The sequence below is a fragment of the Salmo salar genome, chromosome ssa18 (assembly GCF_905237065.1).
Source record: "Salmo salar chromosome ssa18, Ssal_v3.1, whole genome shotgun sequence".
Classification (NCBI taxonomy): Eukaryota; Metazoa; Chordata; class Actinopteri; order Salmoniformes; family Salmonidae; genus Salmo; species Salmo salar.
The window spans coordinates 77,125,290-77,146,326 of NC_059459.1; the positions used below are offsets into that span (position 1 = coordinate 77,125,290).

The 21,037-nt window shown below is 47.2% G+C and overlaps 1 protein-coding gene across 1 annotated transcript in view; it reads right to left on the reverse strand.

Moving 5' to 3' along the window:
- The window catches only part of LOC106578042 (protein Shroom4), a 100,110-nt gene that overhangs the window by 30,939 nt on the left and 48,134 nt on the right, over positions 1-21,037 (reverse strand). The gene's annotated exons all lie outside the window — the stretch shown is intronic.

Consider the following 21,037-nt stretch of genomic DNA (forward strand, 5'->3'; position numbering starts at 1 on the left):
CCCATTATTATTTCTGCTATTAATAACTTCAGAATAACCTCCCGGAATAACTCGCAAACGTTCCGACCTGTGTTGAAAACACACTAAAACACAGAATTCTTGGAATATGTCAGAGGAGGAAGAACCCTGACTAAGGAAGAATGTGGGACCTGGCAAGGACAGAAGTCGCAACACTTTGGGAATATTTATGTTAATGATCAATATAATTGAAAGCCATTCTTAAAGTCAGCACAGAAGTTCCTAAAAACTTTCATTTTGGATTTCTCTCAGGATTGTTGTGTGTGTGTGCGCCAGGATGATTGTCCCTTCCCTGAAAATGTCCCTCAGAGTCAGAACCAGGAACCCTTGGGAATGGTTCCGGAATTATGGAAAGAGATTCTGGAAGTTCCCAGACCGTATAGAACAAACACTATTATTTTCTATTCCAGGACTAATAATGGATCCAAGATTAGTTTTTTTCCCAGGACTGTTAAAGGAGCACAGATTAGGTCTGGAATGATTGAAGAAGTTAATACAGAAAGAAATTAGGAAAAAAGAGCTATTCTAGAGATGTAGGGTGTTTGAAATGAGCCTTTTAGACTAAATCTGTGTCTGCGAAACCGGGCCTATACTGGATTTAGAGATAGAATGTGATCTGTTAAACTAAAGTTGTGAAACAAACACTAAGTAATACATGAACAAAAATCCTTTACAAATCTGTCAACTGAGGAAGAGAGAGATATCTGGCTACTGAGGAAGGGACAGATATCTGGCTACTGATCTGGCTACAGAAGAAGAGCGAGTTATCTGGCACTTGAAGAAGAGCGAGATATCTGGCTACTGAAGAAGAGAGAGATATCTGGCTACTGAAGAAGAGAGATATCTGGCTACTGAGGAAGAGAGATATCTGGAGATGTATATATTAGAGGCCGACCGAGTAATCGGCATGGCCGATTAATTAGGGCTGATTAATTAGGGCCGATTTCAAGTTTTCATAACAATCGGTAATCTGCATTTTTGGACACCGATTATGGCCGACTACATTGCATTCCACGAGGAAACTGCGTCGTAGGCTGACCACCTGTTACGCGAGTGCAGCAAGGAGCCAAGGTAAGTTGCTAGCTAGCATTAAACGTATCTTATAAAAAACAATCAATCTTCACATAATCTGTAACGACTGTCTTCGTGAAGAGAGGACCAAGGCGCAGCGGGTTGCGTGCTCAACATTATAATTTATTAAATGTGAACACCAAAAACCAATGACAGGAAACAGTTTTGCAGGCCACACCAACGCAATGCAAAAACAACTACCCACAATTAACAAACAAAACACATCCCTATATATAGGACTCTCAATCAAAGGCAACTACAAACACCTGTCTTCAATTGAGAGTCCAACACCCAATTACCTAACATAGAAATTACTAAACTAGAAAGAACATAGAAATACAAAAACATAGAACATAACCCAAAACCCGGAAATAATAAATCAAACACCCTTCTAAACAAACCACCACCACATAAAACAAATACCCTCTGCCACGTCCTGACCAAACTACAATCACAAATAACCCCTATACTGGTCAGGACGTGACATAATCACTAGTTAACTATACATGGTTGATGATATTACTAGGTTAACTAGCTTGTCCTGCGTTGCATATAATCAATGCGGTGCCTGTTAATTTATCATCGAATCACAGCCTACTTCGCCAAACGGGTGATGATTTAACAAAGGCGCATTCGCGAAAAAAGCACAATCGTTGCACGAATGTACCTAACCATAAACATCTTTTGCTTTTCTTAAATCAATACACAGAAGTATATATTTTTAAACCTGCATATTTAGTTAAAAGAAATTAATGTCAGCAGGCAATATTAACCAGGTGAAATTGTGTCACTTCTCTTGCGTTCTGTGCAAGCAGAGTCAGGGTATATGCAACAGTTTGGGCCGCCTGGCTCGTTGCGAACTAATTTGCCAGGATTTTACATAATTATGACATAACATTGAATGTTGTGCAATGTAACAGCAATATTTAGACTTAGGGTTACCAACCCTTTGATAAAATACGGAACGGTTCCGTATTTCACTGAAAGAATAACGTTTTGTTTTCGAAATGATAGTTTCCGGATTTGACCATTTTAATGACCAAAGGTTCGTATTTCTGTGATAATTATATTATAATTAAGTCTATGATTTGATATTTGATAGAGCAGTCTGACTGAGCGGTGGCAGCAGCAGGCTCGTGAGCATTCATTCAAACTTTACTGCGTTTGCCAGCAGCTCTTAACAATGCTTGAATCACAGCGCTGTTTATGACTTCAAGCCTATCAACTCCCGAGATTAGACTGGCAATACTAAAGTGCCTATAAGAACATCCAATAGTCAAAGGTATATGAAATACAAATGGTATAGAGAGAGAAATAGTTGACGTGTCATAATTCCTATAATAACTACAACCTAATATTTCTTAACTGGGAATATTGAAGAACTTGGAATATTGAAGCACCAGCTTCCATATGTTCTCATGTTCTGAGCAAGGAACTTAAACGTTAGCTTTTTTACAAGACACATATTGCACTTTTACTTTTACTTTCTTTTCCTACACTGTGTTTTTGCATTATTTAAACAAAATTGAGCATGTTTCATAATTTATTTGAGACTAAATTCATTTTATTTATGTATTATATTAGGTTAAAATAAAAGTGTTCATTCAGTATTGTTGTAATTGTCATTATTACAAATATTATTACAAATATTACAGTAAGACAGAGGAACACTTGATCACCCCCCCCCCTCCGAACAAACCGCAGTTAACATGATTAGCGACGCAAACCAGTCAGTGACGGACACAGTCAGACATTCAGGAAAGCAAATCAACTTCACAAGACAGAACTGTCCTTAGTTCTATTTATAAACACGGTGAGCATCCCAAATGACTCCCTATTCCCTAGGGGGCGAGAGAGAGAGAGGAAGCATATGGCTTTGGTCAAAAGTAGTGCACTATATAGGGAATAGGGTGCCATTTCGGACATACAATTAGTCTACAGTAGCTGAATGCTTCACTGTGACCCAAATATAACAAGATCACGTGTAGCCAGACTACCATCCATCTAGAAATATAATTGATGGAAACCAGCGGTAAGGAGGATGGAAATACTGCACATCCAGATACAATGTCTAACTGTGTAACAGGGAAACAGCTGATGTTGAACAGACTACCGCTGTGTAACAGGGAAACAGCTGGTGTTGAACACAGACTACCGCTGTGTAACAGGGAAACAGCTGGTGTTGAACACAGACTACCGCTGTGTAACAGGGAAACAGCTGGTGTTGAACACAGACTACCGCTGTGTAACAGGGAAACAGCTGGTGTTGAACACAGACTACCGCTGTGTAACAGGGAAACAGCTGGTGTTGAACAGACTACCGCTGTGTAACAGGGAAACAGCTGGTGTTGAACACAGACTACCGCTGTGTAACAGGGAAACAGCTGGTGTTGAACACAGACTACCGCTGTGTAACAGGGAAACAGCTGATGTTGAACAGACTACCGCTGTGTAACAGGGAAACAGCTGGTGTTGAACACAGACTACCGCTGTGTAACAGGGAAACAGCTGGTGTTGAACACAGACTACCGCTGTGTAACAGGGAAACAGCTGGTGTTGAACACAGACTACCGCTGTGTAACAGGGAAACAGCTGGTGTTGAACACAGACTACCGCTGTGTAACAGGGAAACAGCTGGTGTTGAACACAGACTACCGCTGTGTAACAGGGAAACAGCTGGTGTTGAACAGACTACCGCTGTGTAACAGGGAAACAGCTGGTGTTGAACACAGACTACCGCTGTGTAACAGGGAAACAGCTGGTGTTGAACAGACTACCGCTGTGTAACAGGGAAACAGCTGGTGTTGAACACAGACTACCGCTGTGTAACAGGGAAACAGCTGGTGTTGAACACAGACTACCGCTGTGTAACAGGGAAACAGCTGGTGTTGAACACAGACTACCGCTGTGTAACAGGGAAACAGCTGGTGTTGAACACAGACTACCGCTGTGTAACAGGGAAACAGCTGATGTTGAACACAGACTACCGCCGTGTAACAGGGAAACAGCTGGTGTTGAACACAGACTACCGCTGTGTAACAGGGAAACAGCTGGTGTTGAACAGACTACCGCTGTGTAACAGGGAAACAGCTGATGTTGAACAGACTACCGCTGTGTAACAGGGAAACAGCTGGTGTTGAACACAGACTACCGCTGTGTAACAGGGAAACAGCTGATGTTGAACAGACTACCGCTGTGTAACAGGGAAACAGCTGGTGTTGAACACAGACTACCGCTGTGTAACAGGGAAACAGCTGGTGTTGAACACAGACTACCACTGTGTAACAGGGAAACAGCTGATGTTGAACAGACTACCGCTGTGTAACAGGGAAACAGCTGATGTTGAACAGACTACCGCTGTGTAACAGGGAAACAGCTGGTGTTGAACACAGACTACCGCTGTGTAACAGGGAAACAGCTGGTGTTGAACAGACTACCGCTGTGTAACAGGGAAACAGCTGGTGTTGAACACAGACTACCGCTGTGTAACAGGGAAACAGCTGGTGTTGAACACAGACTACTGCTGTGTAACAGGGAAACAGCTGGTGTTGAACACAGACTACCGCTGTGTAACAGGGAAACAGCTGGTGTTGAACACAGACTACCGCTGTGTAACAGGGAAACAGCTGGTGTTGAACACAGACTACCGCTGTGTAACAGGGAAACAGCTGGTGTTGAACACAGACTACCGCTGTGTAACAGGGAAACAGCTGGTGTTGAACACAGACTACTGCTGTGTAACAGGGAAACAGCTGGTGTTGAACAGACTACCGCTGTGTAACAGGGAAACAGCTGGTGTTGAACACAGACTACCGCTGTGTAACAGGGAAACAGCTGACTGATACTGCTGAACTAGACAGACACTAGACACACTACACAGAGGGGAGTAAAGTATGATTTAGTACACAGTACACAGAGGGGAGTAAAGTAGGATTTAGTACACAGTACACAGAGGGGAGTAAAGTAGGATTTAGTACACAGTACACAGAGGGGAGTAAAGTAGGATTTAGTACACAGTACACAGCGGGGAGTAAAGTAGGATTCAGTACACAGAGGGGAGTAAAGTATGATTTAGTACACAGTACACAGAGGGGAGTAAAGTATGATTTAGTACACAGTACACAGAGGGGAGTATAGTAGGATTTAGTACACAGTACACAGAGGGGAGTAAAGTAGGATTTAGTACACAGTACACAGCGGGGAGTAAAGTAGGATTCAGTACACAGAGGGGAGTAAAGTATGATTTAGTACACAGTACACAGAGGGGAGTAAAGTATGATTTAGTACACAGTACACAGAGGGGAGTATAGTAGGATTTAGTACACAGTACACAGAGGGGAGTAAAGTAGGATTAAGAACACAGAGGGGAGACTGATGGAAGACAGACCGGAGAAGAGCTAAAGGAGATGAAAAGAGGAAACATCCAGACCCAATCCTTTCTAACTGTTCTAGAGTCTGTCCATAACTTACCAGAGTGGCTCAACACAGAGGATGCCTCTAGACACACCTGATCCTAGAACAGTGTCTGTTGGGTCAGGGTCAGGTCAACCATTAATTCATCCATAGACTGGTCTGAGAGCAGTCCTTATAAGATGCCCAAGTATCTCCCATCCAACACAGCACACAAAAATGGGCTTAGCCCAAACAAGGTGATCCGGCTACTTAGTACTGTTTCTCCACAAAGTCTTCAACTTAACCCTTCCACTGCAATATTGAAAAGAAGCCAGGAACACAGATGATAACAATTGTTGAGATAAGTTCCTCTAAGAAGTTCTCAACCCTCTTCTCACCTTTTCTCATTTTCCAGTTCTCTGGCCTTATTAAGAGAGCTATGTTCTTTTCCTAAGAGTAGTCCTGTTCCTAGGAGTAGTCCTGTTCCTAGGAGTAGTCCTGTTCCTAGGAGTAGTCCTGTTCCTAAGAGTAGTCCTGTTCCTAAGAGTAGTCCTGTTCCTAGGAGTAGTCCTGTTCCTAGGAGTAGTCCTGTTCCTAGGAGTAGTCCTGTTCCTAAGAGTAGTCCTGTTCCTAAGAGTAGTCCTGTTCCTAGGAGTAGTCCTGTTCCTAGGAGTAGTCCTGTTTTTAGTAGTAGTCCTGTTCCTAGGAGTAGTCCTGTTCCTAGGAGTAGTTATGTTTTTAGAAGTAGTCCTGTTCCTAGGAGTAGTCCTGTTCCTAGGAGTAGTTATGTTTTTAGAAGTAGTCCTGTTCCTAGGAGTAGTCCTGTTCCTAGGAGTAGTCCTGTTTTTAAGAGTAGTCCTCCAGTAGCAGAATCAGACTGTGTTCAAAGTCCACTCTGTCCCTCTCTCTCTGTGTCGTCCATCTCAACTGACCTAGACTCCAATCGAGGAAAAACCAACTGACAAACCTCAGCCTCCATCCCTCCCTTCCTCACCGTCCCTCCCCTCTCTCTCTCTCTCTCTCTCTCTCTCCCCTTCTCACCCTCCCTTGCTTCTGTCATTGGTCTGTCTGCCTCCACCCCATCTTCCCTCCCCCTCTCTAGGCAGGATACTGTTGGGGGGACAGAGAGAGAGAGAGGAAGCTATGTTCGGAGCAGATAAAGACTGGGACGCTTTTAAAATAATACCCACAGTTCCACACTGTTATTGTTCCACACAGAGAAATATGCAGAGGTACTTCCTGTCTAGGAACGAGGGGAAGAGAGGGAAGGGAAGAGAGAGAAAGAAACAGGGAGCATTAGAGAGAAGGGGGTGAGACTCGTGAGAGAGAGAAAGGGGAGGGAGGGCGGGAGGGACAGACACCAGTTTTGGAACTGTAGAAACAAGAGAACAAGAGAGAGAGAGGGAGAGAGAGAGAAGGAAGAGACAAGTGTTATTGTAGAGTCCAGCTAGGTTAGTGTTATCTTACCCTTTCCTGAGTAGTGACAGAACAACACAGAGATGGTAGATCCTCAGCATTGTAAAGGGAGGAGGAGAGAGAGGAAGAGGTACTCAGCAGGGTATAAAGAGGAGGAGAGAGGGGAGGAGAGGTCCTCAGCAGGGTATAGGGAGGAGAGAGAGAGGAGGAGAGGTCCTCAGCAGGGTATAGGGAGGAGGAGAGAGGAGGAGGATAGGTCCTCAGCAGGGTATAGGGAGGAGGAGAGAGAGGAGAGAGGAGGAGAGGTCCTCAGCAGGGTATAGGGAGGAGGAGAGAGGAGGAGAGAGAGGAGGATAGGTCCATAGCAGGGTATTGGGAGGAGAGAGGAGGAGAGAGAGGAGGAGAGGTCCTCAGCAGGGTATAGGGGGAGGAGAGAGGAGGAGAGAGAGGAGGATAGGTCCTCAGCAGGGTATTGGGAGGAGAGAGGAGGAGAGAGAGGAGGAGAGGTCCTCAGCAGGGTATAGGGAGGAGGAGAGAGGAGGAGGAGAGGTCCTCAGCAGGGTATAGGGAGGAGGAGAGAGAGGAGGAGGATAGGTCCTCAGCAGGGTATAGGGAGGAGGAGAGAGAGAGGAGAGAGGAGGAGAGGTCCTCAGCAGGGTATAGGGAGGAGGAGAGAGAGGAGGAGAGTGGAGGAGAGGTCCTCAGCAGGGTATAGGGAGGAGGAGAGAGGAGGAGGAGAGGTCCTCAGCAGGGTATAGGGAGGAGGAGAGAGGAGGAGGATAGGTCCTCAGCAGGGTATAGGGAGGAGGAGAGAGAGAGGAGAGAGGAGGAGAGGTCCTCAGCAGGGTATAGGGAGGAGGAGAGAGAGGAGGAGAGTGGAGGAGAGGTCCTCAGCAGGGTATAGGGAGGAGGAGAGAGAGAGAGAGGAGGAGAGGTCCTCAGCAGAGTATAGGGAGGATGAGAGAAAGGTGGAGAGAGAGGAGGAGGAGAGAGAGGAGAGAGAGAGGAGGAGAGGTCCTCAGCAGGGTATAGGGAGTAGGAAAGAGGAGGAGAGAGAGGAGGATAGGTCCACAGCAGGGTATAGGGAGGAGGAGAGAGGAGGAGAGAGGAGGAGAGAGAGGAGGATAGGTCCTCAGCAGGGTATTGGGAGGAGAGAGGAGGAGAGAGAGGAGGAGAGGTCCTCAGCAGAGTATAGGGAGGATGAGAGAAAGGTGGAGAGAGAGGAGGAGAGAGAGGAGAGAGAGAGGAGGAGAGGTCCTCAGCAGGGTATAGGGAGGAGGAGAGAGATGAGGATAGGTCCACAGCAGGGTATTGGGAGGAGAGAGGAGGAGAGAGAGGAGGAGAGGTCCTCAGCAGGGTATAGGGGGGAGGAGAGAGGAGGAGAGAGAGGAGGATAGGTCCTCAGCAGGGTATTGGGAGGAGAGAGGAGGAGAGAGAGGAGGAGAGGTCCTCAGCAGAGTATAGGGAGGAGGAGAGAGGAAGAAGAGAGAAAGGAAGAGAAGTCCTCAGCAGAGTATAGGGAGGAGGAGAGAGGAGGAGAGAGAGGTCCTCAGCAGAGTATAGGGAGGAGGAGAGAGGAGGAGGAGAGAGGTCCTCAGCAGAGTATAGGGAGGAGGAGAGAGAGGAGGAGAGAGAGGAGGAGGATAGGTCCTCAGCAGGGTATAGGGAGGAGGAGAGAGAGAGAGGAGGAGAGGTCATCAGCAGAGTATAGGGAGAATGAGAGAAAGGTGGAGAGAGAGGGGGAGGAGAGAGGAGAGAGAGAGGAGGAGAGGTCCTCAGCAGGGTATAATTGGGAGGAGAGAGAAAGGAGGAGAGGTCCTCAGCAGAGTATAGGGAGGAGGAGAGAGGAGAAGGAGAGAGAGGAGGAGAGGTCCTCAGCAGGGTATTGGGAGGAGAGAGGAGGAGGATAGGTCCTCAGCAAGGTATAGGGAGGAGGAGAGAGAGGAGGATAGGTCCTCAGCAGGGTATAGGGAGGAGGAGAGAGGAGGAGAGAGAGGTCCTCAGCAGAGTATAGGGAGAAGGAGAGAGAGGAGAGAGAGGAGGAGAGAGGTCCTCAGCAGAGTATAGGGAGGAGGAGAGAGAGGAGAGAGAGGAGGAGGAGAGGTCCTCAGCAGAATATAGGGAGGAGGAGAGAGAGGAGGAGAGGTCCTCAGCACAGTATAAGGAGGAGGAGAGAGGAGGAGAGGTCCTCAGCAGAGTATAGGGAGGAGGAGCGAGAGGAGAGAGAGGAGGAGGAGGAGAGGTCCTCAGCAGGGTATAGGGAGAAGGAGAGAGAGGAGGAGGAGAGATCCTCAGCAGAGTATAGGGAGGAGGAGAGAGAGGAGAGAGTGGAGGGTGGAGGAGGAGAGGTCCTCAGCAGAGTATAGGGAGGAGGAGAGAGAGGAGGAGAGATCCTCAGCACAGTATAGGGAGGAGGAGAGAGAGGAGGAGGAGAGATCCTCAGCAGGGTATAGGGAGGAGGAGAGAGAGGAGAGAGAGGAGGAGGAGTGGACCTCAGCAGAGGATAGGGAGGAGGAGAGAGAGGAGGAGAGGTCCTCAGCAGAGGATAGGGGGAGGAGAGAGGAGGATGGAGAGGAGGAGAGGGGGAAAGAGAGGGGGGAAGAGAAGGAGGAGGAGAGGTCCTCAGCAGAGTATAGGGAGGAGGAGAGAGAGGAGGAGAGATCCTCAGCACAGTATAGGGAGGAGGAGAGAGGAGGAGAGAGAGGAGGAGAGGTCCTCAGCAGGGAATTGGGAGGAGAGAGAGGAGGAGAGAGGAGAGAGAGGTCCTCAGCAGGGTATTGGGTACTGTTTTTACTTTTTAATTACAGTTTTATTTCTCCCCTCACTCAACCTTTTTTATTCAACTTTTTCACCCGGGACGCTTTATCTGGACATGGTTCTACAGGACCTCCACCAGCCGAAGCTAGGTAGTAACATTAACATGATGCCTTCTAATTGCAGTCACTGTACATCATAATATACAGGAGAACGAGGGTAATTTCAGTGTAGGAAAGGATGAAACAGTGTCTGTGCCACCAGTAAGTACAGATAGTAGTATAAATCCTCTCGCACAGTCCCCGCAGCCGGACAATTTTCTCACGCCTATGGAAGGAAATGCTGTAGGAATGCTCAACCGGTGTCGCTCATTCAGCCAACAGAAACTTTCAACCGGTTCTCCCCATTAAGCAACGAGTCGAGTCAGAGGCCGAGCCTTCTCTGGTCTCTACTCCTCCTGTTACGGGGTCTGAGACGCCGAAGCCTTCCACCATTAGCTCTGACAAATTGAAAACCCTAGTCATTGGCAACTCCATTACCCGCAGTATTAGACTTAAAACAATCATACACTGTTTACCAGGGGCAGGGATACCGACGTTAAGGCTAATCTGAAGATGGTGCTGGCTAAGGCTAAAACTGGCGAGTGAGGAGCGTATAGGGATATTGTTATCCACATCGGCACCAACGATGTTAGGATGAAACAGTCAGAGGTCACCAAGCGCAACATAGCTTCAGCATGTAAATCATCTAGAAAGATGGGTCGACATCGAGTAATTGTCTCTGGCCCCCTCCTAGTTAGGGGGAGTGATGAGCTCTACAGCAGAGTCTCACAACTCAATCGCTGGTTGAAAACTATTTTCTGCCCCCCACAAAAGATACAATTTGTAGATAATTGGCGCTCTTTCTGGGACTCAGCCGAAAACAGGACCAAGCCTGGCCTGTTGAGGAGTGACGGACTCCATCCTAGCTGGAGGGTTGCTCTCATCTTATCTACGAACATAGACAGGGCTCTAACTCCTCTAGCTCCACAATGAAATAGGGTGCAGGCCAGGCAGCAGGCTGTTAGCCAGCCTGCCAGCTTAGTGGAGTCTGCCACTAGCAGTCAGTGTAGTCAGCTCAGCTATCCCCACTGAGACCGTGTCTGTGCCTCGATCTAGAAAGACCTCCTCCATTCCTGTCATTATTGAAAGAGATTGTGATACCTCACATCTCAAAATAGGGCTACTTAATGTTAGATCCCTCACTTCCAAGGCAGTTATAGTCAATGAACTAATCACTGATCATAAGGTTGATGTGATTGGCCTGACAGAAACATGGCTTAAGCCTGATGAATTTACTGTGTTAAATGAGGCCTCTCCTCCTGGTTACACTAGTGACCATATCCTCCGCGCATCTCGCAAAGGCGGAGGTGTTGCTAACATTTACAACAGCAAATTTCAATTTACCCCCCCAGAAATGGCTGCATTTCGTCTTTTGAGCTTCTAGTCATGAAATCTATGCAGCCTACTCAATCACTTTTTATAGCTACTGTTTACAGGCCTCCTGGGCCATATACAGTGTTCCTCACTGAGTTCCCTTAATTCCTATCGGACCTTGTAGTCATGGCAGATAATATTCACATTTTTGGTGACTTTAATATTCACCTGGAAAAGTCCACAGACCCACTCCAAAATACTTTCGGAGCCATCATCGACTCAGTGGGTTTTGTCCAACATGTCTCCGGACCTACTCATTGCCAGTCATACTCTGAACCTAGTTTTGTCCCGTGGATCTAAATGTTTTTCCTCATAATCCTGGACTATCGGACCACCATTTTATTATGTTTGCAATCGCAACAAATAATCTGCTGAGACTCCAACCAAGGATCATCAAAAGCCGTGCTATAAATTCTCAGACAACCCAAAGATTCCTTGATGCCCTTCCAGACTCCCTCCACCTACCCAAGGACGTCAGAGTACAAAAATGGATTAACCACCTAACTGAGGAAATCAATTTAACCTTGCGTAATACCCTAGATGGAGTTGCACCCCTAAAAACAAATAACATTTGTCATAAGAAACTAGCTCCCTGGTATACAGAAAATACCCGAGCCCTGAAGCAAGCTTCCAGAAAATTGGAACCAAACTGGAAGTCTTCCGACTAGCTTGGAAAGACAGTACCGTGCAGTATCGAAGAGCCCTCACTGCTGCTCGATCATCCTATTTTTCCAACTTAATTGAGAAGAACAAGATCAATCCAAAATGTATTTTTGATACTGTCGCAAAGCTAACTAAAAAGCAGCATTCCCCAAGAGAGGATGGCTTTCACTTCAGCAGTGATAAATTCATGAACTTCTTTGACGAAAAGATCCTGGTCATTAGAAAGCAAATAACGGGCTCCTCTTTAAATCTGCTTATTTCAGCAGTTGTCCTGAGTCTGCACAACACTGCTGGGACCTAGGATCAAGGGGGACACTCAAGTTTTCTAATACTATATCTTTTGACACATTGATGAAAATAGTAATGGACTCTAAACCTTCAAGCTGCATACTGGATCCTATTCCAACTAAACTACTGAAAGAGCTGCTTCCTGTGCTTGGCCCTCCTATGTTGAACATAATAAACGGCTCTCTATCCACCGGATGTGTACCAAACTCACTAAAAGTGGCAGTAATAAAGCCTATCTCAAAAAAGCCAAACCTTGATCCAGAAAATATTTTAAAAATTACAAAAATGGCCTATATCGAATCTCCTATTCCTCTCAAATTTTTCAGAAAAAGCTGTTGCCCTGCAACTCACTGCCTTCCTGAAGACAATGTATACAAAACGCTTCAGTCTGCTTTTAGACCCCATCATAGCACTGAGACTGCACTTGTGAAGGTGGTAAATTACCTTTTAATGGCATCAGACCAAGGCTCTGCATCTGTCCTCGTGCTCCTAGACCTTAGTGCTGTTTTTGATACCATTGAACACCACATTCTTTTAGAGAGATTGGAAACCAAAATTGGTCTACATGGACAAGTTCTGGCCTGGTTTAGATCTTAGCTGTCGGAAAGATATCAGTTTGTCTCCGTTTTAGGACCACTATTGTTTTCACTATATATTTTACCTCTTGGTGATGTCATTCGGAAACATAATGTTAACTTTCACTGCTATGCGGATGACACACAGCTGTACATTTCGATGAAACATGGTGAAGCCCCAAAATTGCCCTCGCTAGAAGCCTGTGTTTCAGACATAAGGAAGTGGATGGCGGCAAATATTTTACTTTTAAACTCAGACAAAACAAAGTTGCTAGTTCTATGTCCCAAGAAACAAAGAGATCTTCTGTTAGATCTGCCAATTAATCTTGATGGTTGTACAGTCGTCTCAAATAAAACTGTGACTCTTATCTCTCTTTTGACGAACATATCAAGACTGTTTCAAGGACAGCTTTTTTCCATCTACGTAACATTGCAAAAATCTGAAACTTTCTATCCAAATATTATGCAAAAATGTTTTTCCATGCTTTTGTCACTTCTAGATTAGACTACTGCAATGCTCTACTCTCCGGCTACACGGATAAAGCACTAAATAAACTTCAGTTAGTGCTAAACACGGCTGCTAGAATCTTGACTAGAACCAGAAAATGTGATTATATTACTCCAGTGCTAGCCTCTCTACACTGGCTTCCTGTTAAGGCTCGGGCTAATTTCAAGGTTTTACTGCTAACCTACAAAGCATGACATGGGCTTGCTCCTACCTATTTTTCCGATTTGGTCCTGACGTACATACCTACACGTACGCTACGGTCACAAGACGCAGGCCTCCTAATTGTCCCTAGAATTTCTAAGCAAACAGCTGGAGGCAAGGCTTTCTCCTATAGAGCTCCATTTTTTTATGGAATGGTCTGCCTATCCATGTGAGAGACGGAGACTCGGTCTCGACCTTTAAGTCTTTATTGAAGATTCATCTCTTCAGTAGGTCCTATGATTGAGTGTCGTCTGGCCCAGGGCTGTGAAGGTGATCAGAAAGGCACTGGAGCGACGAACCGCCCTTGCAGTCGGTTGGCCGGTTCCCCTCTCTCCACTGGGATTCTCTGCCTCTAACCCTATTACGGGGGATGAGTCACTGGCTTACTGGTGCTCTTCCATGCCGTCCCTAGGAGGGGTGTGTCACTTGAGTTGGTTGAGTCACTGACGTGATCTTCCTGTCCGGTTTGGCGCCCCCCTCGTGTTCATGCCGTGGGGAAGATCTTTGTGGGCTATACTCGGCCTTGTCTTAGGGCAGTAAGTTGGTCGTTTGAAGATATCCCTCTAGTGGTATGGGGGCTAGTGGGAGGGGTTATATCCTGCCTGGTTGACCCTGTCCGGGGGTATCGTCGGACGGGGCCACAATGTCTCCTGACCCCTCATGTCTCAGCTTCCAGTATTTATGCTGCAATAGTTTGTGTGTCGGGGGCTAGGGTCAGTCTGTTATATCTGGAGTATTTCTCCTGTCGTATCCGGTGTCCTGTGTGAATTTAAGTATGATCCCTCTAATTCTCTCGGAGGAGGAGGACCTAAGCCCTAGGACCATGCCTCAAGACTACCTGGCCTGACGACTCCTTGCTGTCCCCAGTCCACCTGGTCGTGCTGCTGCTCCAGTTTCAACTGTGCTGCCTGCGGCTATGGAACCCTGACCTGTTCGCCGGACGTGCTACCTTGTCCAGGACCTGCTGTTTTCGACTCTTTCTCTGTACCGCAACTGCTGTCTCTAACTCTGAATGATCGGCTATGAAAAGCCAACTGCCCTTTACTCTTAAGGTGCTGACCTGTTGCACCCTCTACAACCACTGTGATTATTATTATTTGACCCTGCTGGTCATCTATGAACATTTGAACATCTTGGCCATGTTCTGTTATAATCGCCACCCGGCACAGCCAGAAGAGGACTGGCCACCCCTCATAGCCTGGTTCCTCTCTAGGTTTCTTCCTAGGTTCCTGCCTTTCTAGGGAGTTTTTCCTAGCCACCATACTTCTACGTCTGCATTGCTTGCTGTTTGGGGTTTTAGGTTGGGTTTCTGTATAGCACTCTGTGACATCGGCTGATGTAAAAAGGGCTTTATGAATACATTTGATTGATTGATTGATTGATTGATTGATTGATTGATTGAGAGAGAGAGAGAGAGAGAGAGAGAGGAGAAGAGGTCGTCAGCAGAGTATAGGGAGGAGAAGGGAGAGGAGAGGAGGAGAGGTCCTCAGCAGAGTATAGGGGGGAGAGGGGAGAGGAGAGGAGGAGAGAGAGGAGGAGAGGTCCTCAGCAGAGTATAGGGGGGAGAGAAGGAGAGTGAGGAGAGGTCCTCAGCAGGGTATATGGAGGAGGAGAGAGGAGGGGAGGTCCTCAGCAGGGTTTATGGAGGAGAGGGGAGGAGGAGAAGAGAGGGGTATGATTGTAAATAAAAGTGTGGAACCCCTGGTTAGATTCTAGAAGGCCATTTAATGTCTAACACACACAGTATTAGTCTGAACCGTGGTTAAAGAGGATTTCCTAGAGGCCACAGTGGCAGCTTTAGTCTGAACCGTGGTTAAAGAGGATTTCCTAGAGGCCACAGTGGCAGCTTTAGTCTGAACCGTGGTTAAAGAGGATTTCCTAGAGGCCACAGTGGCAGCTTTAGTCTGAACCGTGGTTAAAGAGGATTTCCTAGAGGCCACAGTGGCAGCTTTAGTCTGAACCGTGGTTAAAGAGGATTTCCTAGAGGCCACAGTGGCAGCTTTAGTCTGAACCGTGGTTAAAGAGGATTTCCTAGAGGCCACAGTGGCAGCTTTAGTCTGAACCGTGGTTAAAGAGGATTTCCTAGAGGCCACAGTGGCAGCTTTAGTCTGAACCGTGGTTAAAGAGGATTTCCTAGAGGCCACAGTGGCAGCTTTAGTCTGAACCGTGGTTAAAGAGGATTTCCTAGAGGCCACAGTGGCAGCTTTAGTCTGAACCGTGGTTAAAGAGGATTTCCTAGAGGCCACAGTGGCAGCTTTAGTCTGAACCGTGGTTAAAGAGGATTTCCTAGAGGCCACAGTGGCAGCTTTAGTCTGAACCGTGGTTAAAGAGGATTTCCTAGAGGCCACAGTGGCAGCTTTAGTCTGAACCGTGGTTAAAGAGGATTTCCTAGAGGCCACAGTGGCAGCTTTAGTCTGAACCGTGGTTAAAGAGGATTTCCTAGAGGCCACAGTGGCAGCTTTAGTCTGAACCGTGGTTAAAGAGGATTTCCTAGAGGCCACAGTGGCAGCTTTAGTCTGAACCGTGGTTAAAGAGGATTTCCTAGAGGCCACAGTGGCAGCTTTAGTCTGAACCGTGGTTAAAGAGGATTTCCTAGAGGCCACAGTGGCAGCTTTAGTCTGAACCGTGGTTAAAGAGGATTTCCTAGAGGCCACAGTGGCAGCTTTAGTCTGAACCGTGGTTAAAGAGGATTTCCTAGAGGCCACAGTGGCAGCTTTAGTCTGAACCGTGGTTAAAGAGGATTTCCTAGAGGCCACAGTGGCAGCTTTAGTCTGAACCGTGGTTAAAGAGGATTTCCTAGAGGCCACAGTGGCAGCTTTAGTCTGAACCGTGGTTAAAGAGGATTTCCTAGAGGCCACAGTGGCAGCTTTAGTCTGAACCATGGTTAAAGAGGATTTCCTAGAGGCCACAGTGGCAGCTTTAGTCTGAACCATGGTTAAAGAGGATTTCCTAGAGGCCACAGTTGTATTGAAACTTCAAAAGTGTGTCTGTTTAGATTCCTTACATATCTCCTTACCTCAGACGGTTGAGGGGCAACGATCGTCACAACCTAAATACCCTGTCTCTGTCTCCCCCGCCTCCCTTCCCCTCCTCCTCCCCCCTCTCTCCTCCCCCTCCCCCCTCTCTCCTCCCCCTCTCCACTCTCTCCTCCTCCCCACTCTCTCTCCTCCCTCCTCTTCCTCCCCACTCTCTCTCTCCTCTCCACCTCCCCCTCTCTCCTCCTCCTCCCCTCCCCCACACTCTCCTCTCCTCCCTCCCTCTCTCCTCCTCCACTCTCTCCTCCCCCCCACTCTCCTCTCCACCTCCCCCTCTCTCCTCCTCCCTCCTTTCTCCTTTCACTCTCCTCCCCTCCACTCTCTCCTCCTCCCCCACTCTTTCCTCCTCCTCCTCTCTCCTTTCACTCTCCTCTCCTCCCTCTCTCCTCCTCCCCCACTCTCTCCTCCTCCCCTCCACTCTCTCCTCCTCCTCCCCCACTCTTTCCTCCTCCTCCTCTCTCCTTTCACTCTCCTCTCCTCCCTCTCTCCTCCTCCCCCACTCACTCCTCCTCCTCCCCTCCACTCTCTCCTCCTCCTCCCCTCCACTCTCTCCTCCCCCCCTTCCCCACTCTCTCCAGTATGTGTTCCACCATAGCCCTAGTCCCAGTGTGTTCTGGTGACCACCACAGCCCTAGTCCCAGTGTGTTCTGGTGACCACCACAGCCCTAGTCCCAGTGTGTTATGGTGACCACCACAGCCCTAGTCCCAGTGTGTTATGGTGACCACCACAGCCCTAGTCCCAGTGTGTTCTGGTGACCACCACAGCCCTAGTCCCAGTGTGTTATGGTGACCACCACAGCCCTAGTCCCAGTGTGTTATGGTGACCACCACAGCCCTAGTCCCAGTGTGTTCTGGTGACCACCACAGCCCTAGTCCCAGTGTGTTCTGGTGACCACCACAGCCCTAGTCCCAGTGTGTTCTGGTGACCACCACAGCCCTAGTCCCAGTGTGTTCTGGTGACCACCACAGCCCTAGTCCCAGTGTGTTCTGGTGACCACCACAGCCCTAGTCACAGTGTGTTCTGGTGACCACCACAGCCCTAGTCCCAGTGTGTTCTGGTGACCACCACAGCCCTAGTCCCAGTGTGTTCTGGTGACCACCACAGCCCTAGTCCCAGTGTGTTCAGGTGACCACCACAGCCCTAGTCCCAGTGTGTTCAGGTGACCACCACAGCCCTAGTCCCAGTGTGTTATGGTGACCACCACAGCCCTAGTCCCAGTGTGTGTGTTTCTCTGTAGCAGACCAATCATTTCCATTTTTCATTTGCTTTGTGGTCCCCCATCAACTACACCACCCACCCACCCACCCACACACACACACACACTGCATACCAGTTAATCAGCACAGTGAGCCTAAGGTCCATCCAGGGGCTCCATCAGGAAGGGTGAAGTCCACAGCAGGACAATACCCTGTTTGTTACTGAGACTAAGTGTGAGAGTGTGTGAGTGTGTATGTGTGTGAGTGTGAATGTGTGTGAGTGTGTGAGTGTGTGAGTGTGTATGTGTTTGAGTGTGAATGTGTGTGAGTGTGAATGCAGAGGGTCATGTATCATGTAATCCCTGTTTAATGGGACAGCTAATAGAAGCCATGAGGAGCCAGCAGCAGTAATCACACACATACATGCTGACTATCATCACTGCTGAGTAGATCAACACACACACACACACACACACACACACACACACACACACACACACACACACACACACACACACACACACACACACACACACACACAAACTCCTGGGTCTGATTAGCGGTAGAGAATGTTTGTCCTCCTCGGGGAAATGCATTAAAGAAGTGGAGAGTGGATGTGTTGGGTTTGATCTCCGTCCCAAATCGCACCCTTATAAGTGCATTACTTTTGACCTGGCTCCATAGGTCTCTGGGTAAAAGTAGTGCACTATTATAGGGAAAAGGGTACCGTTTGGGACACAAAGAGAGAGGAAAAAAGAAAGAAGGGGGGGATGAAATGTGTTGAGGGAGTACGAGGCCTTAGGAATGGTAGGAATGTCCATTGTTTGGTCCGAAGGAGGAAGGAGGGATGAAGAGAGGAAAGGGGTTTTGTTTGTCCTGGTCCTTGGCACAGCACGAGAGGTCTTACCAAACTCCTTTGTGTTTGTGGGTCCAAATGGCACACTACTACCTTTTGACCAGGGCTCATAGGGTGCACTATAATGGGGATAGAGAGACATTTGGGACACAGCCCTAATGTCCAAATAGCTCTATAGTTTAGCCTACACAAGACAAGGAGCTAGCAACTGTTGTTTTATGTTTTTACACTACAGCCACTACTTCAGCCAATGCTAGCAAAAATTCATCTCGTAATTGTCCAAATGTCATGGCCAAAATGGAAGGAAATCAACCCAACTTCATATTTGGCTTGGCAGCATTCAAAAATACATTGCACAATTGGCCCCATCACTTGCATCGATTGTTTAGTTAGATAAAGTTTGTAGTGGCTGTTTAAAGAAAAGCGAACCATAGATGACAGTTTCCCCTGGCCCATGGACTACTGTCAGGGTGAGGAACCATCAAAATCAAGTTGTAAAATCCTGAACTTCCCCTTTAAGGCCTGCAGCCCTTTAAGTAATCAATAATAGTAGAACAATGGTATTCCAAAAACAACACAATTCCTCTCTTTCTCATGGCTCTCCTCTTCCTCTCGTTTCTTTCTCATGGCTCTCCTCTTCCTCTCGTTTCTTTCTCATGGCTCCTCCTCTTCCTCTCGTTTCTTTCTCATGGCTCTCCTCCTCTTCCTCTCGTTTCTTTCTCATGGCTCTCTCCTCTTCCTCTCGTTTCTTTCTCATGGCTCTCCTCTTCCTCTCGTTTCTTTCTCATGGCTTCTCCTCTTCCTCTCGTTTCTTTCTCATGGCTCTCCTCCTCTTCCTCTCGTTTCTTTCTCATGGCTCTCCTCCTCTTCCTCTCGTTTCTTTCTCATGGCTCTCCTCTTCCTCTCGTTTCTTTCTCATGGCTCTCCTCTTCCTCTCGTTTCTTTCTCATGGCTCTCCTCCTCTTCCTCTCGTTTCTTTCTCATGGCTCTCCTCTTCCTCTCGTTTCTTTCTCATGGCTCTCCTCTTCCTCTCGTTTCTTTCTCATGGCTCTCCTCTTCCTCTCGTTTCTTTCTCATGGCTCTCCTCTTCCTCTCGTTTCTTTCTCATGGCTCTCCTCCTCTTCCTCTCGTTTCTTTCTCATGGCTTTCCTCCTCTTCCTCTCGTTTCTTTCTTCCATCCTCTCTTCAGTCTAAACAAGTCTTTTGCTGTTTCATTTGGCCATGGTAGGAGAGTGTTGGCACACACACACACACACACACACACACACACACACACACACACACACACACACACACACACACACACACACACACACACACACACACACACACACACACGGTAAGGGGGTGTTGGTGACTTTTTAGACAGTCACTGCAGCTGTAAATACACTGTCCCATGGTAGAGAGCGAGTGTGCGTGTGTGTCTGTGTTTAACTATACTTGCAGTCCATACAAGAACAATAAACAAACACAAATGTGACCAACTGGGGACATTTTGTTGGTCCCCAAAAGGTCAAATGCTATTTCTAGGGGGTTTAGGGTTAGAATTAGGTTTAGGGTTAGGAACTAGGGTTAGTTTTAGGGTTAGGAGATAGGGTTAGGTTTAGGGTTAGGAGCTAGGGTTAGGAGCTAGGGTTAGGTTTAGGGTTAGGTTTAGGGTTAGGAGCTATGGTTAGGAGCTAGGGTTAGGTTTAGGTTTAAGGTTAGGGTTAGGTTTAAGGTTAGGTTAGGGTTAGGTTTAGGGTTAAGTTTAGGAGCTGGGGTTAAGGTTAGGAGCTAGGGTTAGTTTTAGGTTTAGGGTTAGGTTAGGGTTAGGTTTAAGGTTAGGGTTAGGGTTAGGTTTAGGGTTAAGTTTAGGAGCTGGGGTTAAGGTTAGGAGCTAGGGTTAGTTTTAGGTTTAGGTTTAAGGTTAGGTTAGGGTTAGGTTTAGGGTTAACGTTTAGGAGCTGGGGTTAAGGTTAGGAGCTAGGGTTAGTTTTAGGTTTAGGGTTAGGTTAGGGTTAGGGTTAGGGTTAGGGTTAAGTTTAGGAGCTGGGGTTAAGGTTAGGAGCTAGGGTTAGTTTTAGGTTTAGGTTTAAGGTTAGGTTAGGGTTAGGTTTAGGGTTAAGTTTAGGAGCTGGGGTTAAGGTTAGGAGCTAGGGTTAGTTTTAGGTTTAGGGTTAGGTTAGGGTTAGGGTTAGGGTTAGGTTTAGGGTTAAGTTTAGGAGCTGGGGTTAAGGTTAGGAGCTAGGGTTAGGTTTAGGTTTAGGTTTAAGGTTAGGTTAGGGTTAGGTTTAGGGTTAAGTTTAGGAGCTGGGGTTAAGGTTAGGAGCTAGGGTTAGTTTTAGGTTTAGGGTTAGGTTAGGGTTAGGGTTAGGGTTAGGTTTAGGGTTAATGTTAGGAGCTGGGGTTAGTTTTAGGGTTAGGAGCTTGGGTTAGGGAAAATAGGATTTTGAATGGGACTGAATTGTGTCCTCCCACACGTTTAGTTGCATAAAACTCTCTCTCTGTGTGTGTGTGTGTGTGTGTGTGTGTGTGTGTGTGTGTGTGTGTGTGTGTGTGTGTGTGTGTGTGTGTGTGTGTGTGTGTGGTCAGTTTCTCAAAGTGGG